Source organism: Microtus pennsylvanicus, chromosome 1, assembly GCF_037038515.1.
Source record: "Microtus pennsylvanicus isolate mMicPen1 chromosome 1, mMicPen1.hap1, whole genome shotgun sequence".
Classification (NCBI taxonomy): domain Eukaryota; kingdom Metazoa; phylum Chordata; class Mammalia; order Rodentia; family Cricetidae; genus Microtus; species Microtus pennsylvanicus.
Window position 1 is genome coordinate 55420349 of NC_134579.1, and position 26593 is coordinate 55446941.

Genomic DNA, 26593 nt, shown 5'->3' on the forward strand with positions numbered 1-26593 from the left:
TCCTTCCTTCCTTTTTTCTTTCTTCCTTTCATTCTTTTTTTTTTCTTATAGATAATGCAAGTAACCCACATGATCTTTTTTCTCTCAATTTGTAAGCTATGCAGAACTTGAACTGTATTTTTGCCTAGCTCAGCTTCAAATGTAGCTTGGAATTTAGCCCCTTGCTATCAGCTATTGTCTATAATTTTAAATGTAGGGTTACTAAATGGAAAAACTGATATAATCTCTTACTACCAGGAGAATTTACTTAAGAAGGAGTGATAATAGTGATTTTACAAATCAAGATACAGGCTAGCTCTAAATAGTCTTACAAGAAGTAACCCTTTGGCATGGTAGATGCAACCTTAGGAAATGTTTTAAGAACAGAGTGACAATTCCTTTATCTTAAGCAGGTTTCATGTCAAAAGAAAAAAAATTCTCATGGCAAAAAGTAGCCCTTGAGCTAAGAGCGTCCTAAATAAAATAAACAATATTCCAATATTTGTTTAATTATTTCTCTTTTTTAATAAAAAAATCACTAAATACCTTTATTGAGAAAAAACTCACCTGTCTGCTGAGGTTCGGTTGCTACCTCTAGTGTATTTTTGTATTTAGTGTTAAAAATCACTAAACAGTATATTCAGAAATGGCTGCTGAAAGACCTTCTTATTCCATTTTTCTCTATGCATTGTTTATGTATTTATTTTTCTGTAGTCTTCTATACCACTTACATGCATACAATACACCTTGTGCATATTTACTATTAGTCATGAAGCCAATAGCTTCCTAGTTTAGAATGCTATCCATTCTCCAAAACCTTGTATATAGTCTATGTTATTCTCTAAGACTTCCCAAACTCATAGATGAACACACTTTCTCTTCTTCAAACTATGACTATAGCTGTATATCTGCTAGATCTTTAAATATGAGAGTATCATTCTGTACAGAGACAGAGCTGCATATACACACAAGACATGCACACATGCAATGTTCCCCTGTTAGATGATTGTCCAAATCAAAATCCAGCAGATGTTTCATATTTTTAATTTCATAAAGTCACTGACAAAATATTGTAATTTTAATAAACCTCAAGTATTATTGAAAATATGCCATGTCACATTCATAAATGCCATATACGTCAGTTGTCCCAACATTCTTTCATCTTAAAGAAAAGATATTTTTAAAATATCCATTAAAGTAAGCTTAGAAAGGAATAAATATCAGAACTACACTTAAATGAAAATTTGGACAAATGGAAACATTAGTATGCAATTTTCTATACTAACCTAAATGGCTTTAACTTCTCACTAAAGAGCACAGACTGGATGGATGAATAAAGTAACTCATCTATTTGCTACCTGCATCAGCACCTCTCACATACTAATGTGCATAAATCTGGAAGTGAAAGCACAGAGAATAAAATTTGAAGCAAACACAATGCAAAGAATTACTTAGAATCATTTTTACAAAGCATACTTCAAGCAAAACAGAAAGAATAAAAACGTCTACTTCATATTACATATTAGGAAAACTGGCAATTCATCAAAAACTACAAAAAATTTCTATATAAGCATTCCAAACATTGGTTAAACAAGTAAATGAATACTATTAGAGATAAATCCATTGATAGGTACAGATAAAATAACTTTAGTGTCTTCAATATTATAGCCTCAATGATAAGTAGAGCATTCATCCAAAACCTTAACAAAGAAATGGGTCACAAACTTATAAATTACTCTAACATTAGCTACATATGGCCTCAGTTTTCTTCTCTGTCTCTGGCCCATACAGTAACCCATCTTATGCTTTGTTTCACTTGAGATAGGGTTCCAGTGCCTAGTAACTGAACATCTACCTTTGAAGAGGCCAATTTTAGTGTCAAGATTCTGGAGTAATGATACTCACATCCACACCTGTGTCGATCAAACACACAATTATAATGCCATTTATACGCACTCTTAGCTTTGGTCTTTGATCATTTATAGAAGTCTGCCAGAATATACGTTTCTTATTTCTGTTGTCTGGGGTTTCTGTCCTGCCCAGTTCCCGCAGTTGTTATGTCCCAAAGAAATCACACAGAGGTCTACATTAATCATAAGCTGATTGGGCCATTGTCTCAGGCTTCTTATTAACTCATATAGCTTACATTAGCCCATTATCTGTGTTAGCCACATGGTTCAGTACCTTTCTCAGTGGCATAGTCACATCTTACTTCTTCTGTGTCTGGACAGGACTGCAGAAGGAGCTCCCCTCTTTCCAGAATTCTCCTCTTCTCATTGACCTTCCTATACGTCCTGTCTGGTTGTCTCGCCTATACTTCCTCTCTGGCCACTGGCCAATCAGCATTTATTTAAAACATAATTGACAGAATATAGACAATTGTCCCATACCATATTTTCTATAGAATTTTTTTCTTTATCCTCCATGTTTCTTCTATCATCTAGAACTGTGTGGTTTTTGTTGTTGTTGTTTTTACAGAAAACTCTAGATTTTTTAATTTTCCTGGTGAGACATGTCCTCCACAGTGACTGGGAATGACTGGACCACTTTTGTCTTCGGGGTCTGTGAGAGACCCTTCAAGGAGTTTCCCAATGGTATCAGGAAATCAGTTGACATTGGTCCAATATCAGCTTTTGCCACAGCTTCTATATATACATGTAATAGAAGGCTGAGTCCTCCAATTCTTGCCATTTCCAGAGGAGATATTATTTCTAGGAATTCCTTGTCTACAATCCCTTCTCAGATGTTCTATTCTACCACAATTGATACATTTGGCATTTTGATGTCTCCTTATTCCTTTGGAAATTGCTTCTCCTACCCAATATCAGTATTATAGTCAAATGCCTCAATGTTTATTGTATGCAGGATCCTTTCATCCATTGGTGCTGATTTAACTTTTAAAGGTCCAAGTATCTTTTTGCATTCTAAGTTGGCATTTCTAAAAGCCATAGATTAAATAAGTACTTGTCTAGCATCTGGGTCTGTTACTCCTATTTGTACAGCCTTAGTTAATCTTTGTAAAAAGTCACTAAAAAGTTATTTCTGGCCCTGTTTAATGATTCAATTCATTTTCCTAGTTTTTGAATCCTGTCCCAAACATGTAAGGATGTTTTGTGGCATAGGGACAAGATTTGTTCATTGTAAAGTGCTTGAACCTGTAAGTCAGTATAAGAGGTCTCACCAAGAATTTGATCTTGGGAATCTCAAGTGCTTTTGCTTTTTCCTGTTGTTCCAAAATTTAGCATCTTCTCTGATATAACATTTAAACATCAGTTGAGGCCCATCATCCAGGACTTCTGAAAATAACTTAAACGAGTTGTGTGGCGTCACTTCAATGCTAGAAGTTAGTCTTTATCATCTCCCTAACAAATTCAGAATGCAAGCTATTATTTATGACAGCTTGCTTAATTTCTTTTAGATCATTCAATCCTATAGATATCCATCTACCTTCTTTGGATCCTTTTGGGCCTTTTGAACTTGATGCTTTGTCAGAGTAGATTACACGTTGGGAAGCTAAAACCTTGAAAGCTACTGGCAGTGTTGAATCCTGTCCTTGTACATTCTTTCCCAACCCATCAGCTCCAAAACTTCCTCAATTGTTTCAAATCTTTTTACTATTGTCTTTTGTAAAGCCCGAATCTCCTGATGTGTACATATTTCTAGTGATTTTATTGAGGCACCTAGTCTCTGGTCCTCATTCTAAAAATGTGATTCCAAGCTCTGAAGTTTTTCCTTTAAAGATAATACCTCATTCTTGGAGATTATTTGGAGAGCATTTAGATTGACATCCTGGAGAGATACTCTATCTGCTAACCTATCATATCTTTTTTAACAAATTTTGATTGTCAAAAATCAATAGTATGATTTTTTTCAGAAAATTTCTCAGTATCCTTTGATGTGGATTCAATTTTGTCTGTCAAATCAATGTTACCCTTTTCAATAGTATTAATTTTTTCAAGTAACTTTTGATTTTCAATTGTATTCATCCTGTCAGTTGGCTGTTCATTATTAGTCTATAAAGGCTGCAACATTTCTAAAAGTACCTAACTCTTGGCTCTGTTATCAAACTATTTCTTAAGGATATAATATGAAGAAGACTCGCATATTGTAGACTCCGTGAGCCCTATTTATGGCTAGAAACCAATTATGAGTGAGTACATCCCATGTTCATCTTTTTGAGTCTGGGATACCTCACTCAGGATAGTGTTTTCTATTTCCATCCATTTGCATGCAAAATTCGAGAAGTCATTGTTTTTTACCGCAGCGTAGTACTCTAGTGTGTATATATTCCATACTTTCTTCATCCATTCTTCCATTGAAGGGCATCTAGGTTGTTTCCAGGTTCTGGCTATTACAAATAATACTGCTATGAACATAGTTGAACAAATGCTTTTGACATGTGATAGAACATCTCTTGGGTAAATTCCCAAGAGTGGTATTGCTGGGTCCAGGGGTAGGTTGATCCCGAATTTCCTGAGAAACCGAAACACTGACTTCCACAGTGGTTGCACAAGATTGCATTCCCACCAGCAATGGATGAGGGTACCCCTTCCTCCACAGCCTCTCCAGCAAAGGCTATCCTTGGTGTTTTTGACTTTAGCCAATCTTACAGGTGTAAGATGATATCTCAAAGTTGTTTTGATTTGCATTTCCCTAATCGCTAAGGAGGTTGAGCATGACCTTAAGTGTCTTTTGGCCATTTGAACTTCTTCTGTTGAGAATTCTCTGTTCAGTTCAGCGCCCCATTTTTTAATTGGGTTAATTAGCATTTTAAAGTCTAGTTTCTTGAGTTCTCTATATATTTTGGAGATCAGACCTTTGTCTGTTGTGGGGTTGGTGAAGATCTTCTCCCAGTCAGTAGGTTGCCTTTGTGTCTTAGTGACAGTGTCCTTTGCTTTACAGAAGCTTCTCAGTTTTAGTAGGTCCCATTTATTCAATGTTGCCCTTAATGTCTGTGCTTCTGGGGTTATACCTAAGAAGCGATCGCCTGTGCCCATCTGTTGTAGGGTATTGCCCACTTTCTCTTCTATCAGATTCAGTGTTTTCGGGCTGATATTGAGGTCTTTAATCCATTTGGACTTGAGTTTTGTGCACGGTGATAGATATGGGTCTATTTTCATTCTTCTACAGGTTGACATCCAGTTGTGCCAGCACCATTTGTTGAAGATGCTTTCTTTCTTCCAATGTATACTTTTAGCTCCTTTATCGAAAATGAGGTGTTCATAGGTTTGTGGGATAAAGTCCGGGTCTTCTATACGATTCCATTGGTCGACTTCTCTGTTTTTATGCCAGTACCACCCTGTTTTCATTACTGTAGCTCGGTAATAGAGTTTGAAGTCAGGGATGGTAATGCCTCCAGAAGGAAAAACATATAGTTATCCTCTTGGATAAGGGAAGTAGACAAAATTGCCGGGGAGAAAAGTGGGATCTTGGGGGTGGGGTGGGATGAGGGTTAGGGGAGAAGGGGAGAGAAAAGGTAGAAGGGAAGGAGGGGGGACTTGGGGAAACAGGAGGAGCGGGATAAAGGAAGGTTGGATAGGGGAGCACGGAACCACAATTCTTAGTCAAGGGACCCACTTTAGGGGGGGCAGGAGACTTGACTCTAGAGGGGCTCCCAGGTGCCCAAGCTGAGGTCCCCAGTTAGTTCCCTGGGCAACTGAGGATAGGGAACCTGAAATGACCCTACCCTAGAGCAATACTGACGAATATATTGCATATCATCCTAGAACTCGCATCTGGCGATGGATGGAGATAGAGACAGAGACCCACACTGGAGCACTGGACTGAGCTCCCAAGGTCCCAATGAGGAGCAGAAAGAGTGAGAACATGAGCAAAGATGTCGGGACCACGAGAAGTGCACCCACCCACTGAGACAGTGGAGATGATCTACTGGGAGCTCACCAAGGCCAGCTGGACTGTTACCAGAAAAAGCATGGGATAAAACTGGACTCTCGGAACATGGCGAACAATGAGGGCTGATGAGACGCCAAGGACATTGGCACGCGGTTTTGATCCTACGCAATGTGCTGGCTTGGTGGGAGTCTAGCCAGTTTGGATGTTCACCTTCCTAGATATGGATGGAGGGGGGAGGACCTAGGACTTACCACAGGGCAGGGAACCCTGACACCTCTTTGGACTGGAAAGGGAGGGGGAGAGGAGTGGGGGGAAGGGGAGAGGGGTGGGAGGAGGGAGAGAAGAGTGGGAGGAGGGGGAGAAGAGTGGGAGGAGGGGGAGGGAAATGGGAGGCTGGTGGGAGGAGGTGGAAATTTGTTATTTTTTTCTTTTCTTTATCCTCCTTTTATCAATAAAAAAAATGGGAAAAAAAAGAAAATAACATAAAAAAAAATAATATGAAGAAGACAACTGAGTCCCAATATCCAATAAATGGATGTATCACTAGATCCATATAAGCCTTGCAGGATAGAATCCATAGTATTAGCAAAAATATTACTACAAGTTTCAATATCTGACATTATATAACTTTCAAGTTTATTGATTTATGAAGTCTGGTAATTGTCTTAGGTGTAATAATCTTTATTGTCCAGCAGGTTTCGTGGTTGTAGAGTTGCAACTGAAGATGGAACCTGGTGCTGTGAACAGTACTGAGCAGCTTTGGTTTTCTTACCTTGGTGCTGGTTAAATACTGAGAAATATGCTTTGATTGACAAATTATAGGCAGTTAAATCAATTCTGTACAAATATCAAGAAGCCCATAACTCAGGAGCTGGGATTACACACTGGAGGCTGCACTAGTTGCCACACGGCATGGAATGCTGAAGTGCTGTGGGGGTCATGTGTGCACTTGGGAAATTTCAAAGTTGCCACATGCAATTAGCTCCTCTTTGGCGGGGATTTTACAAAACAAACAAACAAACAAAAAAGAAAAATGAAACTCTTAGTAGATAAAAGCAAGCAGAGTGAGCAGGGTTGAGAGACTTTTTCTGGGTTCAGGACTGGTTAGGTCTTTAAGTTGATATACCCGGTAGGTGTGGAGTCTGGATCCATGTGGGTGCCAGATGAAAACAGACACTAAAAAGAGTTAATTATTTAGGGGTAGACTCATAGATTAAAGTTCTCTGCACAAAAAGGAAACAAATCATGTTGCCGAAAGAGAGGCCAAACGTGCGCTTTACATAGGCATATATAGTATAAAAGGCCACATCCAAATAAATGGGTAACTTAAAGGTTGCTGGTGGTAGGAATTCCTACAGCAACAAATAAGCTCATAACTTAGTAGAGAGAAAGTAATAATAAAAACATGGTAAAATTAGTAAAATGCAGACTAAAAGAGCAATGCTAAGAAAGAATAAATGAGTTCATTTTCTTGAACAATATATAAGTTTTAAAAGTTATATTGAGGGTCGCTTATGTACACTATCATATCATCTGCAAATAACGAAAGTTTCACTTCTTCCTTTCCAATTCGAATCCCCTTGATCCCATTATGTTGTCTTATTGCTATTGCTAGAACTTCAAGCACTATATTGAAGAGGTATGGCGAAAGTGGACAGCCTTGTCGTGTTCCTGAGTTAAGCGGGATGGCTTTGAGTTTCTCTCCTTTTAATTTGATGTTAGCTGTCGGCTTGCTGTAAATAGCTTTTATTATATTTAGATATGACCCTTGTATCCCTAATCTCTCCAATACTTTTATCATAAAGGGATGTTGGACTTTGTCAAATGCTTTTTCAGCATCTAATGAAATGATCATATGGTTTTTTTCTTTCAGTTTATTTATATGATGGATTACACTGATAGATTTTCATATGTTGAACCAGCCCTGCATCTCTGGGATGAAGCCTACTTGATCATAATGGATAATTTTCCTAATATGTCATTAGAAAACTCACATTCAATTAATTAGATGAACTGAAAATTATAGAAAAAGTAAATATGGGGCTGGAGAGATGGTTCAGAGGTTGAGAGCATTGCCTGCTCTTCCAAAGGTCCTGAGTTCAATTCCCAGCAACCACATGGTGGCTCACAACCATCTGTAATGGGGTCTGATGCCCTCTTCTGGCCTGCAGGCATACACACAGATAGAATACTGTATACACAATAAATAAATAAATAAATAAATAAATAAATAAATAAATATTTTTTTAAAAAGCAAATATGTCTCTCCTTCCTTCTTTCCTTCCTTCCTTCTCCTTCTCCCTCCCTCTTTCCTCATCTTTCTCTCTTTCCTCTCTCATATGCTTTTTCTATCAAAATGAAATGATTAAGATACAAAAGTCTAAGAAAAATCAATAATGGGCAAAATTAAAGAAGTATACAATAGTTTCTCATGAAGCAAAAAAGAATGGATCTAGAGAAATGGCTTAGGAGTTAAGAGAAAAGTATATACATGGTAAACATCACACATTTAAGGAAATTCCCATATATCCAAATTAAATTAATTTAAAAAATCTGAAGATTTTCTATAGTGAATTCTGCTAGAACACAGCTCCTCAAAAATAGGAAACTCACATTATCAAATCATATTAAACTGATTCCAAAGTCAGATAAACATTCAAATAGTGCAAATGATAAGAAAATTGTCATGAACTTAACCAACAATCAATGGCATCATCTACAATTTCATAGTTGCTTTCTGTTTTTACATATGTTCCTTCTTTCTTGTACTTGGGATCACACAGGTTTTTTGCATCCTAAACAAGCACTACACTACTGACATAAATCACCATCCTAAACTTGGAATTAATTTGAATATGTTACAACCCTGTAGTCAATTATGCCTTCACTACTATGCTACTATTTATAATTAACTTGCATATACAGAAAGAGAAAGAGAGATGTAGAAACAGAGGGACAGAAAGGCAGAAAACCACACAGACAGAGAACACAGAAAGAAAGACAGAGAGTAAGAAAGACACACAGAGAGGTATCTGAAATCTGAAACATTAAAAATACTTTCAGAAAAGACAAAGTCACTTTCCAGACAGAAGAGTTTGTCCAGAACATTCCCTCTGTTCTTAAAATCAAATCTCCACACACGTACCTTTGAAATTAAATAAGTTTTCTCAAAGTATTTTAACAGATGAAGAAAGGTTATTAGAAGCCACTGTATGATAGAAAAATAGAAAAATGTTGATATTGAAAATAATGTTTAGCCTTAATAAAACTGTGTGTGTGTGTGTGTGTGTGTGTGTGTGTGTGTGTGTGTGTGTGTGTGTGTGTGTGTGTGTGTGTGTGTGTTTGAGGCAAGTTGTCTCTGTAAAGTCCTGGGAGTCCTGGAACTCATTCTGTAGACCATGCTGTCCTCAAACTCAGACATCCACCTGCCTCGGCCTCTGCCTTCTGAGTTCTGGAATTAAAAGAGTTAGTCTCTATTGTGAGACATGATGAATTTTTAAGCAAAATAATTTTGATATAATTAGTAAACTTCTCCCAACTCTTTCATCTAATTAAAAGTCTAAGAATTTTTTCTCTTTGTAAAAAGGATATAATTATCCCCAATTTACATCCTAAGCTGACTTCTCGAATCTCAAAGAGAATTTTTAGATATTTTATCATTGGAAAAATCATGGAAGCAATAAAGTAATTTCAGAACTTTCATCATGAACTTTTTAAAAATATATTTAACCTCTCTCTTTTTTCTTTATGTATGGCAACACTGAATTGGACTTCCGCTGAAAGACCCCCTAGGAGTTTATAAATGGCTTCGGGGAAGTTTTACTTATTAAACTTGGGTATTGGTTCAGTACTGGAATCTCAGCAATTGAGTTTCCATTCCACAGAGGGACTGGGGCCAGACAAACATCTGCCGTTCTTAAAAACTTGAGACAGTCAAGAAATGTAGCCCCTTCAGGGGTTGTCCTGTGACAAATATGTCTTATAAACACCACAGTTAACCTGCTACAAAAGGAAAGGGACCCCATTACGCACTGCTCATCAAATTGCAGAGAGAAAAGAAGACGGGGATAACAGGGATGTGAAGATACCACCCAACTGACTTGTGTGGTTCAGATATCTGTCTAACTGACACAAATATGCATTTATTTAAAACACATTTAAATATAATCCAAGATTGTTGGGAATAGTTTTTCCTTTCACTAAATTACTACAAAAGCTAGAGAAAAACACTAAATATGCTTTCTGTAACTATGAAATATCCAGATTTCTAATATCACATATAAATTAACATATAGTCCTTGTTGGTATTTTGAAATTTGGCTAGTGTTACTGAGAACTACAGCTCTACTTTATTTAAATTGATTATACATCATTAATTCTGAAATAAAAGCATGTGTAAATTTCAAATTCTGTTTTACAGAGTTGTGACATAAAGGAACCAAGTGGAAGCATACAAGCTATTCAATAATTTGCACCTAAATTATCAAAAGGAAAAGGTTTTTGAAAGAATATTTTCTCTGTAATACAAGTTTTCCTGAATGATGCAAATATGTGTGTGTGCTTGTGTGTATGTGTGTGTGTACGTGTGTGTGTGTGTATGTGTGTAATTCCTCAGCAAAAATAGAGAAGTGAAAGATAGAGAAAAGGAGAAAGGGGAGAGGAAGAAAGATAATATAAATTAAAAGAGAAGAGAAATATATTGCACAGGAAAATGCAGATGGGAATACGTAGGTTTCTTTTCCTTGATAAATACTCCTGCTCAAATTTCTTACAATCAAAGAGAGATTCAAAGAAAATGGGACTTGATGTTTAGTTAATCAAGTTTGCATGAGAAGGAGTTTTTTTTTGTTTTTTTTTTTTTGTTTTTTTTTTTTTTTAATGAATACCCAATGCTAGGAAACACGTCAGTTCAAGGCTGGTAGAGCACTGAATGCTTGTTATGAATGTATCTGTATTCTGGTAATTGGCTAAAGGAAGCACTTCACCAAGGCATTCGTCTACAGATTCTCTCTGACCTCTGCATTTTGAACAGAGTATCCTGCTTAGGTTTGGGCTGAAGTCTTAGAGTGAGGGCCATATGATCAGTCTCAGAAAAGTGGGGTTATCAAAATTGCAGTTAGCCAGCTACTAGAGAGCTGAGAGAGGAAGTGGATGGCACTCTCCCATGGAAGACAAGAGAGCTGAAGGTGGCACTACTTATCTAGGAAACCTGGGCGATTTTGCTCTTAAATGACTGAAACCACTTACGAGTTTTATTATTTCTTTAGCATTATCAATGTTAACCTAGAATTTGCTTGGGTCATTAAAATTTTATAAAATATAATTTTAATTAAAATGCATCTTAAAAAGATATTAATTTGCATGAACACTTAAACTGTTCATCAAGAAGTTTAATATTTAATTATTGTTGCCTTAGATTTATTTGAGCACATTTTGAATTTTTATATGCTTATCTTCTATAATTATTTGGTAAAATGTTCTAATTATTTTAATGCTTTGAATAAAGACTCCTAAAATTCAATCTGGAAATACTGATTAATTTCAGATCATCTGGAATATATTAGAATATGCAATGAATTACTTTATTATAAAGAATTTAATAAAACAGTCCAAATTTAGATTATAGCTAAAATACTGAAATATTAATTGCATAGTACTATTATCAGAAGAAGGGTGAGAATAAAATAGTTTTAACTGCCTTAGGAAACTTGTTTGGAAGTTATTTTAGAAAAGAATATAAATTAAGCACATTATTCTTTTCTTTGGGTTTCTAAATATAAGAAAATACAATTTCAGTTTACAATACCTGGTAATAAGATGACACAAGCAAAACTTAGATGTGGTGTAATTGTATATCTCAGTTATTAAAATTTTGATGTTGCTACTGCTATCAAGGTGTTTTATAGATGTGTGTATCGTCAATAGTGAAGAATAAGGACATTCCTCCTGAAGACTGCACCTTCATTGCTGCCAGAGACACTGGCACAACCTTCCTGATCACCCAACGTGGATGTGGTCCACGGACTTGACCTCTCAAATCTCGCAAAATGATAGGTTATTTCTTCTTGTTTCTCCTGAAATGATACTTCCTTTGTCGTTACTAGTTGCATAGTTGCAGACTGCTATCATAAGTATAAGCACACATCTCATGTCTAGAGAAAAAGTTTCTGTTTAATGCCTTTTGTACGTCCCTTATATAACTATTTTTTTTTGGAACCCCAGCCCTAGATCTTTCACCTAGCTGTGTTTCTTGTCCTTTCAGTCTATCCTTGTGTTCAGTTTTGCTTCCTACTTTCTTCAAAGTCTGTTGTCATGCTTCTTTGTATGACTAACTCTTCACAGCTCTTTTATTTTCAAATTACATATGGCTTTCTTCAAGCTCTTTGTAGTAAAGCAACCTGATATACGTGCTCATAGAATTTTGTACATTCTATTATAACTAGAATTATTTTAATGATTTCCTATTCAAGTAATGCTCAGTGAGATTGGTAGTCTTCCCAACTGTATCAAATGCAGTATGTAAGAGGCCAGAAACATATTTTTCCTTCCTTTAAACTTGATTTTTGATCTTCAGTAACAGAAATATTTTTAAGTAAACAACCATTTAGGAAGCAGTGGAAGGAATTACATGAAAGTACAAGAAAGCACAGTTTTAATAGACTAGTTACCACCATTGATAACTTAGGTTCATTAAAACTATATAGTATGTGAATTATCATGAATTACATATCAGAAGTATATTCTAAGGATTTAAAAAATAATATATTCTTTCCTTGGCTTTGGCTTCATGATTATTAATCCACACCACCACAAACATATTCATTATAAGGCTCATACTTTAAACACACTTCTGTGCTATTCCTTCACACAATGGGTAGCCAGAAAAAAAATGGAACTACAAGTTAGAGTTTTGCAAAGAAAGTAGTGAAACCTCATCTGTGCAAAAGTCCATAGAGCATCCACCACTACCTCTGGAGTACCTTTGGCAAGAAAAACACAGAGAAATAACAGAAATGGTACTTATTGGGGACATTGTTATGTTCCACAAATGAAAGCACTTCTCTTAGACTATTAGAATTTTGATTCTGAAAAATATGTGTACAAACTTTTTTCTTTAGGTTTCTATGAAGTGTCTGTATTCTTTGAAAAGACCAACCCAAAATTTAGAAAATTTTCTATGAACTGTCTGTATACTGTGGTTTTCTCTAGAGGAACTATGCAACTTAATCTCACCACCTAATCCTGATAACTTCGGGTAAAAGTCCCTGGAATTTTGATGTTACCATGAGTATGATTATCACTGTCATGATTCTTAAAGTGACAGAGATTTCTTCTAATAATAATAAAACTTCAATATTTTACTTAAAATTAAACAGCTGCATTTCCTGAGAACTCATGAACACAAAGCTAAAGACTAGTTTGAAGAATTTATTTTTTGTTTGGGGGTGGGTGAGTTTTATGTCTGGTTAATTAATTAGGATTGGTGACCAGGAAAGTGAGACAAAAATAAAAATAAACAAACATTAACAAACATGGAGTTGTCCCCTCTTTGTGAACCTAGTGTTGTGCTCAAATCTATTGAACAACATCTTAAGAAATGAAAATAACTTCATCATAGGGAATGAAATAAGAATCTCTGAGGACTGAAGAGATGGTTCAGTTATTAAGAACACTTAATGCTCTTGCAGAGGACCCCATTAAGTTCCTGGTACCTAATTTAAACTTCACAATTATCCATAAATCCAATTTCTAGGGAGCTAAATCTTTGTCTGAAAACCACAGGTTGAAAGTGGTGCATGTGCATATGCATAAAAAGCACTCATATGTATATATGTATCTTGAGTATCTAATCCTAATTAGTAAAAAGAGAACTTGGGTGTATCAATTCCAAATAACATCCATATATCATATACATAAAGATTATGTTGTATGCCTAAAACAAGGCAACAAATATATTTCTGAAGAAAATAAGAGGCATAGGATGAATCTAAGAAGCCAAAGGGACTGCCATAGTTTATCTGCACAACTCCTCCAAACCTGTGTCATCTTTACTTCTATAAAAATGTCAAGAATTGAAAAGACGTTCAACAGCCAATGTGGTCAAATTGGATACTTTCTTGGAGCAACTTCTGAACCTTAGATAAAATCAGTAAACATTTTTTAATGGATATATGTTTATAATCCCAAAATAGAAAACCTACTTACTGGTCATACAGCTTGGATAGAGCCCTATGTTCAGGGTTTGGGTATCATTAGATGTTGTAAGCATATAAATGAATTCAATTTGATATCTACCTATATTTAATAATTAAATATTGCCCAACTTAGTTAAAAATAATGTTTTTATGAGCTAGTCTTCATTACATAAAACTACACATGTCATATATGTTAATTATATTTCATATATATTAAATATATTATTTAAGGAAAGTATAAAGTCCAACAGTCCCTTCCAACTGCCATATCCCAAAAATTTTGTTTTTCTTCTTGTCATTGAAAAATATATCTCCAGATATATTTCCAACTAAATCAGAAATTTTATTAAATAGACATTATATTTTTATGCACTTTTCACTTAGTTCTTTGCTTAGTGAAGACCCTTAATCCCTGTCTTCTCCCTAGAAAACGACTACAATAGTTTATTAAAATATTTCTTTTTCTTTTGATAAGTTCTACTTTTGGTCTAATGGACCTAGTGGGTCCGCAGAATATCTAGTAAGAAAACTTTTAGATGGTCTGGATCTATCCTCAGGAGATAGTAATTCACTCATCCAACACATTTTGCACTTGAATTGCGTTTTTGCAGGGACACTGCCTTTCTGAGAGATTCACCTGTGGTAGTTTGAAAGTTTGGATTTTGATGACCCTTTCTAATTATAAAGGCTGTAAAATGCAGTAGCTCAGTTCTCAAGTGTGTGTGACGTACCAGAGTCATCTTTTCCTTCAGACAGGTCTTACTCCTGTCTCACTTGTGCTTAATTGCATCGGGCGACTGCCTGAGTGTTGTTTTGTTTTGCTGTTACTTGCAGGGTGGCATTCATGTTTGTCTGATTTGATTTCTTACTTTGTAACAGTCTCTAAATTACTTTATTTCTTTGTAAATTACTATATTTAGTAAGTAAAGCTATAATTTATCAAAAGACAAAATAAAAACAAAAACTTCTAATCCTCGCATTGTAGACTTAAGCAATTATACAATAGAAAAGGCACATAGAACTAACTCTATGATACATAAGTCATAAAACTAGGTATAGAGTTCAGTACTACATTTTCTGTAAGAGATAACAGTGTGTGAAATGCATACACACACAAATAGTGAACCGAAGTAAAGATAATATAGTAAAAAAATGTAAGAGAAGAAATAAAATGGGAAAGAAAATAGGATTCTGTAAATATTCTTACTGCATGAACTGTGTATTACTTAAGTTCTACTGTTGAAAATAATATGCATAAAATGTGGGTAAAGAATAACTAACATCTTGAGTTTTCATACGATGAAGATAGGTATATAATTACTATCTAATCTGAAGATATGACAGAAACATTCTGTAAGTCCCCTTTATCCAAAACCACAAGTCCTAGGATCCTACTTTTTCTTGCCATTAAAAGCTCTGTCATCACAGCATGCCACTATCCCTTGAGCAACATTAGTCTCCTTCACCTTATCAACTCCCCTGTCACCCTCTCCCTTCTCCCTCTCATGGTAATTATTCCAATTTGATCTTTAAGTGAAACTAAATGTATGACATATCATTTCTATTAACTCCTTGTTTGCATAGTGTTGTGTGTAACAGAAATTTAACCTATATTAAATCATATTTTAATTCTACCACATGGCACAATTATCCACCAATGTTATTGAAATTCTCTGTGAATATTTTCAGATTTACGATAATATGTACACTGCTACAGTGAACAGCCTTATATATGTACTTCATTGGTGGTACACATATGCACACACACACACACACATACAATTATTGTAGGTTTCTACCTAGGAGTAAAGTTTTTGGGTAATAATCACAAGCAATTTCAACTGAAGTAGTCATGGTAGTTTTACAATCTACATGCTGTAGTTCATAATACTGGAATTGTGTGGCTGTTTTCACTGCTTATTTTGTTAGTATGCATGTTCGCTTGATCATTAAATGTTTTTTCTATCTTCAAGCAATTGTGGAAATAAAACAAAATAAAATGAAAGAAATGGAATTTTATCACAACTCAAGAAACATCAGATGCTAGCAAAAATTTTAAGACATTTCACACTAGTAGGTGTAGTTTTTGAGCGCTTGTTGGTGCTGCGTGTTCTGCAATCCCTATTTTTGGGAGTGGGTGAGAAGACGCAGAGGCAAGACACAGAGATTCCAAGCAGATGCTCTTTATTGTAAAAAGGTCAGGGGTTTTAATGGAGTTAGAGAAATTAAGTTGCCACGGGAACGTTTCTGGTTAGTCTTTATGAAACTGACAGTCACTGCCGGTGGGTTTTGATTGGCTTGGAGCACGCATCATTAGTTACTGTGCTCTTGGTCCCTTAACAGGTTGTCTTGGCCAAGTTTGCTTACTCATTGTGAGTTTGCATGAACTTTCTTGTGCTTGTGCTATTGCCCTGCCTCAAGTAGTAATCTGAGGAAGTCCTTCAGGATCTAAATGGATTTCAGCAATGTCCTCCAATACATATTTTCACCATGAGCCTCAGAGCAGAGCCTCCTTTGGAAATAGGGGCTTTCTGAACATTAGTAGTTAAAATTAAGTGAGACTAGGTCAAGGTTGATGTTTGTCTTAAGACTTTTACCTCTACATAACAGAAGAGGAATAAAGAGACAGAATGTGATGTGAAGATGGTACAGATAATAAAGTAATGTGTCTGAAAAATGAGGAAAATCAAGGATTTCTGGCTACCACTAGTTTTAAGCTCTAGATTTCAGAACTATCAAACAAAGAAATCCATATTATTATAAAGTACTTATTTGTGATAATTTATTCTACTAGCCATAGGAAACTATTCAATAACTTCTATGCCCTTTCCAAATTTTGTGCAGTGCAGACTTTGTGTACCCAGCCCAACGGATATTTCCACAATAACATATACACCTAAGACTCAGAAGAGGGTACAGAATAACTGTAAGATCCAGAAAATAGGTGTATGTGAGTGTGTATGTGTGTTTGTGCATGTGTGTGTATGTGTATATGTAAGATGTCATCATACCTTCTTAAACAAGACCTAAATAAACACTCCACCAAAAGAAATGCTAATGGAAAACGAAGAACTATCACTGATTCCCACCACTGAAGAAAGAGCTACAAAAGAGGACATTTGAGAGGAGAATTAGTCTTTCTCAGGAATAAACCTCATAATTGCTTATCTATTGTCTAGTATTAAATCCTGAAACCATATGCATGTACGATAAACTAAACTAAATTACAAGATTGCATTTAAATATTTGCACAATTATGTGTATGTGTGTGTGTGCTTATTTAAAACACTAACAATTAAAGAGAAAGGGGTAATGGACTTAAAATGTAACAGGAAGAGAGTTACATGGGAGGAAATGGAAGAATTAAAGGGAAAGGGAGAAATGATGTACTATGTACTTTCATTTTAATTAAAATTAAATACGTAATTATAAATCCCTTATTATTTCATTATTTTCACTATTGAATTTCCTGTGACCTCCATTTATAAAATATGTGTAGGATATTCGTTATATTTAATTGCTATATTGAGATCTATTATATGGCAATGGCAGAACTGTTTATAATTCTGTATTAGGTACTCTTCATTTTTTTGCTTTGATTTAAGGGTGCAAGTACTTTTTATATCCTTTTGGATCACTTACATATATACTCCCCTTTTTGACATACTATAAGGGTGTCAATGGATAGCATCTAAGTATGTCTCTAAGTGCCAGCCCAACTTACACTCTGCTGTCTGGCTCTTGGAATATGATTAAAAATAACCTCTTCTCTTTTATCTATGAATATTTTGTTAACAGCTTCAGAGAGATACCAATGCAATGTTTGACTTACTATGAGCCCCTTTCAGCTTAGAATGAGACTTACCTTCTAATCATGTAAGATTTGGCCAACTTGGTAATGTCTTCATCTTTCTGCATTCATTGTTGGTTTAGATTTGTAAACTTATCCTTTATTCTTGTCACTTTGGTGGTCTTGAAAATTTCTAGCATTATATATTAGTACATACTTTTAATTTCTTTAATTTTGATATCATATATAGAAACATACATATATTAATTACATTTATTTTAAATACACACAAAATTCTTTTTGATCAGAATGATATTGAAAATAGCTTATTTTTTTAAAAAAACTGTATCATGAATGTTTTGAATAACTCACTGTTTTATACATATTGGTACACCTAATGTTTATTTGGAGAGATAACTGTGATTATTTTTCTGAGTAAGTCTCTTTAGTTTTTATGAGACTTCCTTTGTTATCAACTTTATTCACGTCCATCTTTCCACTGCTCAATCATATTTACTTGCTAAAACTGACACTTTCTAATCTTGGCTGATATAAAGAATCTTTGCTGTGTTTTATTTTACTCTTGCTTTTGTTTGATTTCATCTTTGCAGTTTTATCATAATGGACCTGGGAACATGCTGTTTTCTTTCTGCATGGCTTGCAGTACTTGAAGTTTATAGTCTGTGCTGATTCTACTGTTTTGTGTTTCTCATCCTTATTTGGGTAGTCTGAAGTATTATGTCTCCACGGGACTGAATGTAGTTTCAAGATCCTTTTGTCTTGACCACTTTCAAAAGGCATCATAAATCTTTTCAGAGCTCTCCTACAAATTTGGGTATTTTAAAATATTTGACTCTTGTGTTCTATACTGACTGTGGCCACAGACGAAACATACACCTATTAGTTTATTTTAACTTATGTCTAATCCATACTTTAAATATTTTGTAGCTGCTTCAATGCATCTTATTACTAGTATTTTAATAGTTTTTAGAGCTTAAAAATGTTTATTATTTTGCTCTTCTGAACACCATTAGTTTTAAATATTTGCATAACATTTTAATGTGTAAATCAACATATCAACTCTTGATATGATTCTTCGTGACTTGTTTTCACTGTATTTACTCCTTTGTTTTGTGCAGTTATATGTAAAGAGGCTATTGGTCACTGTCAAGAAAAATGTGCAACAACAGTTTTAGATTTAGACTGAACTTATTTTACTATACAAAGCTGATGACAGAAGTCACAAAATAATCCCACACCAGTTCTGAATTATGAATAATAAAGGGCTATTTATTTAAGGGAAACTTACAGATCACTGTCCTAGATAGCAGTTCTCTGCATGAACAGGAACAGAGTATAGCAGCCAGAAGCAAGAGAGCAAGCACAAGCTTTACAGCAGCACTTATAGTATAAGAGACCATGCCCAAGTGGGTTAGTATCTTAAATGCTATTGGCTGAAGGAGAAGGAGCTCCCATATCACCTCCTCCTTTTGTTTAAATAAGAGAGTCCCAAACCTAATACAAAACTGTACATATTAGGAACAGTTATCAAGTATAATTAGAATAACAACCAGCATAAACAATATTAAGCAAGGAATGTATGCTAAATGTTTTAATAAACAAAGAGTCTAAGTCCTATATAGGAAATGGCTTTGCTAGATCATAAGAGGACAGTAACTACAAATGTCTAATCTTCAACTCCATCAAAGGCCTGAGAAGAGAGATAATATTACTTGAGCAGCCAGTAAGAACAATCAAGCAGCTTCAAAAGAGAACAATATAGGATGTAGACAATTAGCTACCTGAGCAACCACTCAAAGTCTCATATGCAACGTTGTAGCAACCAAATTTGGCTAAGACCTAGAGTAACTGACAGACCATTTTCAGAGGCAGGAAAATTTTCAGAACTGTCTTATCCTGTCTTGGCAAGATTTGACAATCTTTTTCCTTGTGTCCTGCTTATTCATTTCCAGATAACTTGTGGTCAAGGTCTGGGCAGTTCCTTGCCCAAAGACCAATGGTGCCAAGAAGAAAACAAACTCCGAGTAGAGTATCTTTGGTGCTTAACATTCTCTCAGGGATAGATTGGTTATGCTGTGAGGAGCAATCCTGTCTCATGTCAACAGAAGCCTAAGTTATTTAAATGTCATGTTCTACAGATCCTTGAAGAGGTTGAAGATTATCTATCTATACAGAATAAAATCTCTTTTATCTAAAGAACCTAATTGATCTGACTGTATGTATAATGAACATGAACTACTATTGACCTATAATATTTAATACCTGTATAACTTAAAGACTAAAGCTTCATGTCAAAACATTAAATAAACTGTAAACAAATGTGCAAAAATGAAATGAAAATGTAAATAATGTATAAGTATCTTGATCAGAGATAGGAGTAATGTATAATGCAATATGAAAATATATCCTAAAAGTTTTATCAATATACAAAATGTCCTAAGCAGAGGCAGAAACATCCGTATATACAATCTGACAGGATAACTTTGCATAGGTATAAAATAATGTAAGCAAAAATAACAAATATTATTTGAACTTGTATCAACATACAAAAACTATACAATTGGAAATTATCCACAAATAATAGCTCACAAATATTCACTTTATTACCCACTGTTATTTTCACATTTTTTTTAAAACAAACGTAGTTTTCACTCCAACCCTTTATTTAGTACAAGTAATAATCATCAACCCCTAAACAGTGTTCCCAACCCTATGGACAAACATTTTGGGGATAATAAAGGGTTATTTATTTAAGGGAAACTTACAGATCACTGTCCTAGATAATAGTCCTCTGTGTGAAAGGAACAGAGTCTTGTAGCAGGATGTGGGAACTGGAAAAGGAGAGCAAGCTCATGCTTTACTGCTGTATTAATAGTATAGGAGACTACACCAAGTAGGTTGGTATCTTAAATACTATTGGCTGAAGGAGTGGAATGTTCTCCCACAGCACAAAGCATTTGCTTTTTTTTTTTTTTACATATGTTATAATTCTATTAATGGTAGCAACAGTCCTCATTTGTCTTGATCACTTTTCTACTAATAAAAAGATACACCAAGACCAAGGTAACTTACCAAAGAAAGAATTTAATAGAGTTTGCTATTCCAGAGGCTGAACCTATGGCTGCTATGGCAGTTTTTATCTACTCAAGACAATCTCTTTTCTACATGCACAGTCAATATTAAGCTTTCTGACATATCTTCTGACAATCCAATGAAATTATTCCAAAATTTCACTATTTACCTTCAGGCAGATTCTTAGGACAAGGGCAAAAGACATCTACATTTATTACCAAAATTATAATAGGAATTACTTTTTCTTGCTAATAATATTTTCATCTCAAACCTCTTAGGGCCCTCAAAGTCATCATTGTTCTTAGCACGACTAATGTCCAAACTCCTACTAAGTTACTCAAGTAAGCCCTGATTACATCATTCAACTTTGGATTTACTAATCGAAAGTCACAGTCATCTACCTGTCTCAAACAGCAGTGAAAATCCAGTGTAGCCAGGTCTGTCATAGCAATATTCCATTCCCTGGTACTGTTAAGTGTCATGCCCGCCTCGACCAGCAAGGAAGACGCAACACCGGAGCTCTTCTTGCAGGCAGTTTTATTCAGGATCTTCTTTGGACAATTGAAGATCTCTCTCTCTCTCTCTCTCTCTCTCTCTCTCTCTCTCTCTCTCTCGCACGGGCTCTGCCCATAGGTCCATGATATGCAAGCAGCTGACAATCATTTCGTGATAACAGCATGAGTCAAGCCTTAGCCATAATAGAAGTTGATTATCACAGAGAGCACTCGCTTTCGAGATTGCGGAGGGGGGGAGCCAGCACCATCAGGTGCAGCTCCACACAGCTCTCTACATCGCCATCAGGTGCAGCTCCACGCAGCTCTCTACAGTTAGGTATGAAATGATAGTCATACTCAGTTGGAGCAGGACTATAGAAGGATTTCTAGTAGTTAGATAAAAGCCAGAATTATTTGAAAACTTGTGACATGGCTTCCTGTCCTCCAAAAGGAATCATTTCCCTTTCCTCTGGAAAAAGGGCGACGAAAGGAGACCCACATTGGAGCACCGGACAGAAATCTCATGGTCCAAATCAGGAGCAGAAGGAGAGAGAGCACGAGCAAGGAACTCAGGACCACGAGGGGTGCACCCACACACTGAGACAATGGGGATGTTTTATCGGGAATTCACCAAGGCCAGCTGGCCTGGGTCTGAAAAAGCATGGGATAAAACCGGACTTGCTGAACATAGCGGACAATGAGGACTACTGAGAACTCAAGAACAATGGCAATGGGTTTTTGATCCTACTGCACGTACTGGCTTTGTGGGAGCCTAGGCAATTTGGATGCTCACCTTACTAAACCTGGATGGAGGTGGGTGGTCCTTGGACTTCCCACAGGGCAGGGAACCCTGATTGCTCTTCGAGCTGATGAGGGAGGGGGACTTGATCGGGGAAGGGGGAGGGAAATGGGAGGCGGTGGCGGGGAGGAGGCAGAAATCCTTAATAAATAAATAAATTAAAAAAAAAAGAATGAAAGACAAAATAAAACCTAAGAGTTGTTGATGGTGAGTGGTAAGTACATGAATCTTTATTGTTCTCTTCTATGACTAGAGGCTTTCTGTGGAAGATACATATATCATAAAGATTCTGCTGACTGCCTCGCTGATATAACATCATGGATGTTACTAGAATGTAACTATGTAAGTTAACAGCAATAATTACTTTCCTTTGCCTCAACTGTGTTATTGGGCCTAACAATTAGTGACTATTATATAAGTATTTGTAAATTACCACTAATCTCAGTCCCCTTTAGCCTGTGAATGCAAGTTGTGGATTTTGTATTACGACACCAGAAACATGTAGAAGATGCTTCTTCAGTGTGAAGACTCATCTATGCGGTCAGCATGAATGAATGTGGAGATGCTCATAGCACATACCTCTCAGTCCATCTCTTGAGAATGAGCTAAGAAAGCTCACCCTTGGAATGAGTGCCTGACAACAGAAAATAAAAGACTCTCAATGGAAAAATATCTGCCAGCATATCTTTATTTCTTCTTCAGTAAGGCCAGACGTCACATTTTTTTGGTTTTCAAAGTTATGGGCTCAATACTAACAACTCTCTTGGAATCTTTTAGACCTTCAGTGCCAGTTTGGGATTGACAAGGTGCCAAGCTTAGTGAACTCTTCGACTCCTAACCACTCTGTTGTGCAGATGACCATTGCTGTACTACCCAGACTCTCTTATGAAAGACATAATACAACCAGCTTGCTATAGCTTACTCTGTGATGGTCCCAAAATGCAAATGACAAATATGTGGATTTTGTTCCTTGCTTTTGAACCATTGATTTAATAGTTCATGAAACTGTGCATTAGGTCATGTCGTTCAGGGTAACTTGAATCTGTTTGTCATTCATGTTTAACTGCTTTTAGCTCAGAATAACATGCTCTGTAATTTCCTTTGAACCAGAGTTGTTATGTTACATTAAGAGTTCTTTTCTGGTAAAAGTTCAATGGAAATGAATATGCATGAATTAATGAAAATATTCTGAATAGGGGAACAAGAGATATTTTGAATAGGGGAACAAGAGACATGCTTTAAATGTTTGTTTTCCCAGGGCATAGTTCTATGCATGTCAAATGCTGCTTATTTCTTAAATACTGGAAGGAACATAATGAATATGGTCTATGAAACCAAAGCCTTATTGTTCTGCTAAATATTGTTCTGCTTATTCATGATAGAAATACATTGTAACAAGATTGACAAATCAATTGTCCATGGTACATCTGTGAGAACACAGGAATATTTTATACCAATAAGGACTTGCTTCTGCAAAGCTATTTATTCTGAGAGGTGTTAGCCGGAAACATCAATGTAGGTTATGTAAGTTGAAATAAAATGCTAAATGAATTCTAGAATGGCACTCCACCAGGGATTTGGTAAGCAAATTTCATAGAGCCCTTTGGTTATTCTTTCCTTTAGAGCTACGAGACAAACAAGGAATCAAGCAGTAAGGAAGCCAGATGCTGTTTGTTTCCACAGCTCTGGCGTGTAAAAAAAGTTTTCATTCTTTGATATAATCTCTGGGAAAGTGTAGATATCTAATGATACCAATGTTTGTTAACATTCAGTGATATCTACAAATCTATAGAACTAGCTTAGGTTAATAAAACACTATTTGCTTCTAGAAATCAAGACTGATACTAGTTTCTAAATATGTAAAAAGCATTAAGTATGTGGCTAATGAACAAATAATGATAACTAATTTTAGTTTCATGAAGAATTCTTCCTGAATACTATGATTATATGGAAATATAAGTACAGATAAAAATACTATATTAAACATACACAATGAGTAGGAAGTGATGGATCAAGATATTTTGTGGATAATACCAACATAATATTTGAAATAAACTCAGGCAGCCAGATAGATTGCAAATAACATTTTAAGTTATTTTAATGCCAATACTAAAATATTATAGAATACAATTGGTCTATAGAATATTAGTTCTACCATAGATATATTTTAAAAGTATTTAAAATGAGAAGTTTCATGATATAAGTTTATAGTAATTATTATTTCCTTTATATTAGGAATAAACAGATAAAAGATGGCACTGTTATAGCAATGACAATGAATAGAATATGAAGAAGTGAAAAAATATGGTTAAACAAACTGATAGTCCTTAGATAATTTGTAGAATAGTAGAGCTTTCTTTTCACTACGTACATGCTCATATGGGGAAAATTCCCATTCGGGAAACATGAGGATCAAGTAAGAGGGTGAAACTATAGGCTCTCTCTTGTCTATTAAGAATCCTGACATTGTTGCTCTGCTCAGCTCAGTATTTTCTTTTCCTAGAGAGTGTGCTCTTGACTGTTTGATAGTCAAATTAAAATCTTAACTTCTTACTCTACTATTGTGCCCTATGTGGATTCCTCTATTTTAGGGAATATGGAGATGGAGGTTGTGATTGGGATCTAGTTGAAAGAATATTAAAACTCTTTCCATCCCTATAATGCCTTAAATCCTAAATCAATATTTAATTTTGTGATTTTATATTATATATATATATACATTCATAAATTACATATATTCATAAATCACATTTTGATCATTTATATTTCTTTTTTTCCCCAAATTCCACTTGGATCAATGTTTCATGCCATACAGATCTGAATTTGCTTACTCATTGTTTTTTTATTTAAAACAATCCAGGTCCAATTAGTGTATGACCATTTACTGAAGCGTATTCAACCTACAAGGACCCACAGTAAAAAAAAATAATAATAATAATGCTCTCCTTTTTAAGAAGATGAAAAGAAACAAAAATACAAGCCCCCCCCCCAACTCAAATGAACACAATTTAGGATTTCAAATTTAATAATTTATTGATATGGACAGCTTACTATAATCAGTCTATGGATCCTATGTAGCCATAACTAAAAGATCAACAGAATTATTCACATAAATTGAAAAACAACCTTAAATTCCATGTGGAAAAAGAAAACTACAATATCTAAAATTATCCTGAGGATTACCCTCTAGATTCTAGAGTCTACAGTTATTCCCTTCCCAGATTTTATGCCCTATTACAGAGACATAATAACATACAAAAATAGCACTGGCTAAAAAACATTGGCCAATAAAATACATTTGAGGACCTGCATATAAGTCTGCACTACAACAGCAACTGGTGTTTGACAAAGAAAACAACAATACACATTGGATGAAAGCCAGCATCTTGAACAAATACTGCTGACAAAACTGAATAGCAAATGCATCCTGCTTGCCTGTTTTTGATTATGGATATTTATGTGAACTATATTTCTACTGTAAAATGAGATGCACAAATGAAGTACAATTATTGAAACACAGTTGTGAAGTGACTTTTTTTGCTTTTAAGGGTGTTGTTATTAAAATATGGATATTAAATTGTCTACGTTAATGTAAGTTATTGAAATAAATCAACATCTCTGAACACTTGTAATTGATATCTTTATCTCTAACTATTAATATATTTTAGGAGTTAGGTTTTTATATTTTTTTATTACTTAAAAAAATACCAATCAAAATTCACACTTTTTCCCCTCCTCCCACTTCCTTCTCACTCCTTCCACAGACCCTCCAATTCTCAGAGATGGCAATGCACCCCACCCTGTGGAAAGTTCAAGGTCTTTCCTACTACATTGGGTTGAGTAAGGTATAAATTCAAAAAGAGTAGGATTCCAAGAAGCCAGTATATGCAGTGAAGACAAATCCTTGTGTCACTATCAGTGGCCCCTCAGTCGGCCCCAATAGTCAACCACATTCAGAGGGATTTGTTTGTTCCCATGCTCGTTCACTTCCAGTCCAGTTGGAGTTAGTGAGTTACCATTAGCTCAGGCAAACTGTCTCAGTGGATGAACCCCCTCATGGTCTTGAATTCCTTGCTCATACTCCCAGTCCTTCCACCCTTCAACTGCATCTTGGGAGCTCAGTCCAGTGCTCCGATGTGGGTCATTGCCTCTGTTTCCATCTGTTGTTGGACGAAGGTTTTATGGTGATATTTAAGATAATCATCAGTCTGACAATAGGGTAAGGCTGGTTCAGACACCCTCAACTCTATTGCTTAGGGTCTTAGCTGAGGTCATCCCTGTGTATTGGAATTGGAGTCCACAAGAGTACATTAAACACCTTAGGGTTAGAGTTACAGATGCAGTGACTGGTAGCCCAATATGGTCTCTGGAAACAAATATCAGTTCCTCA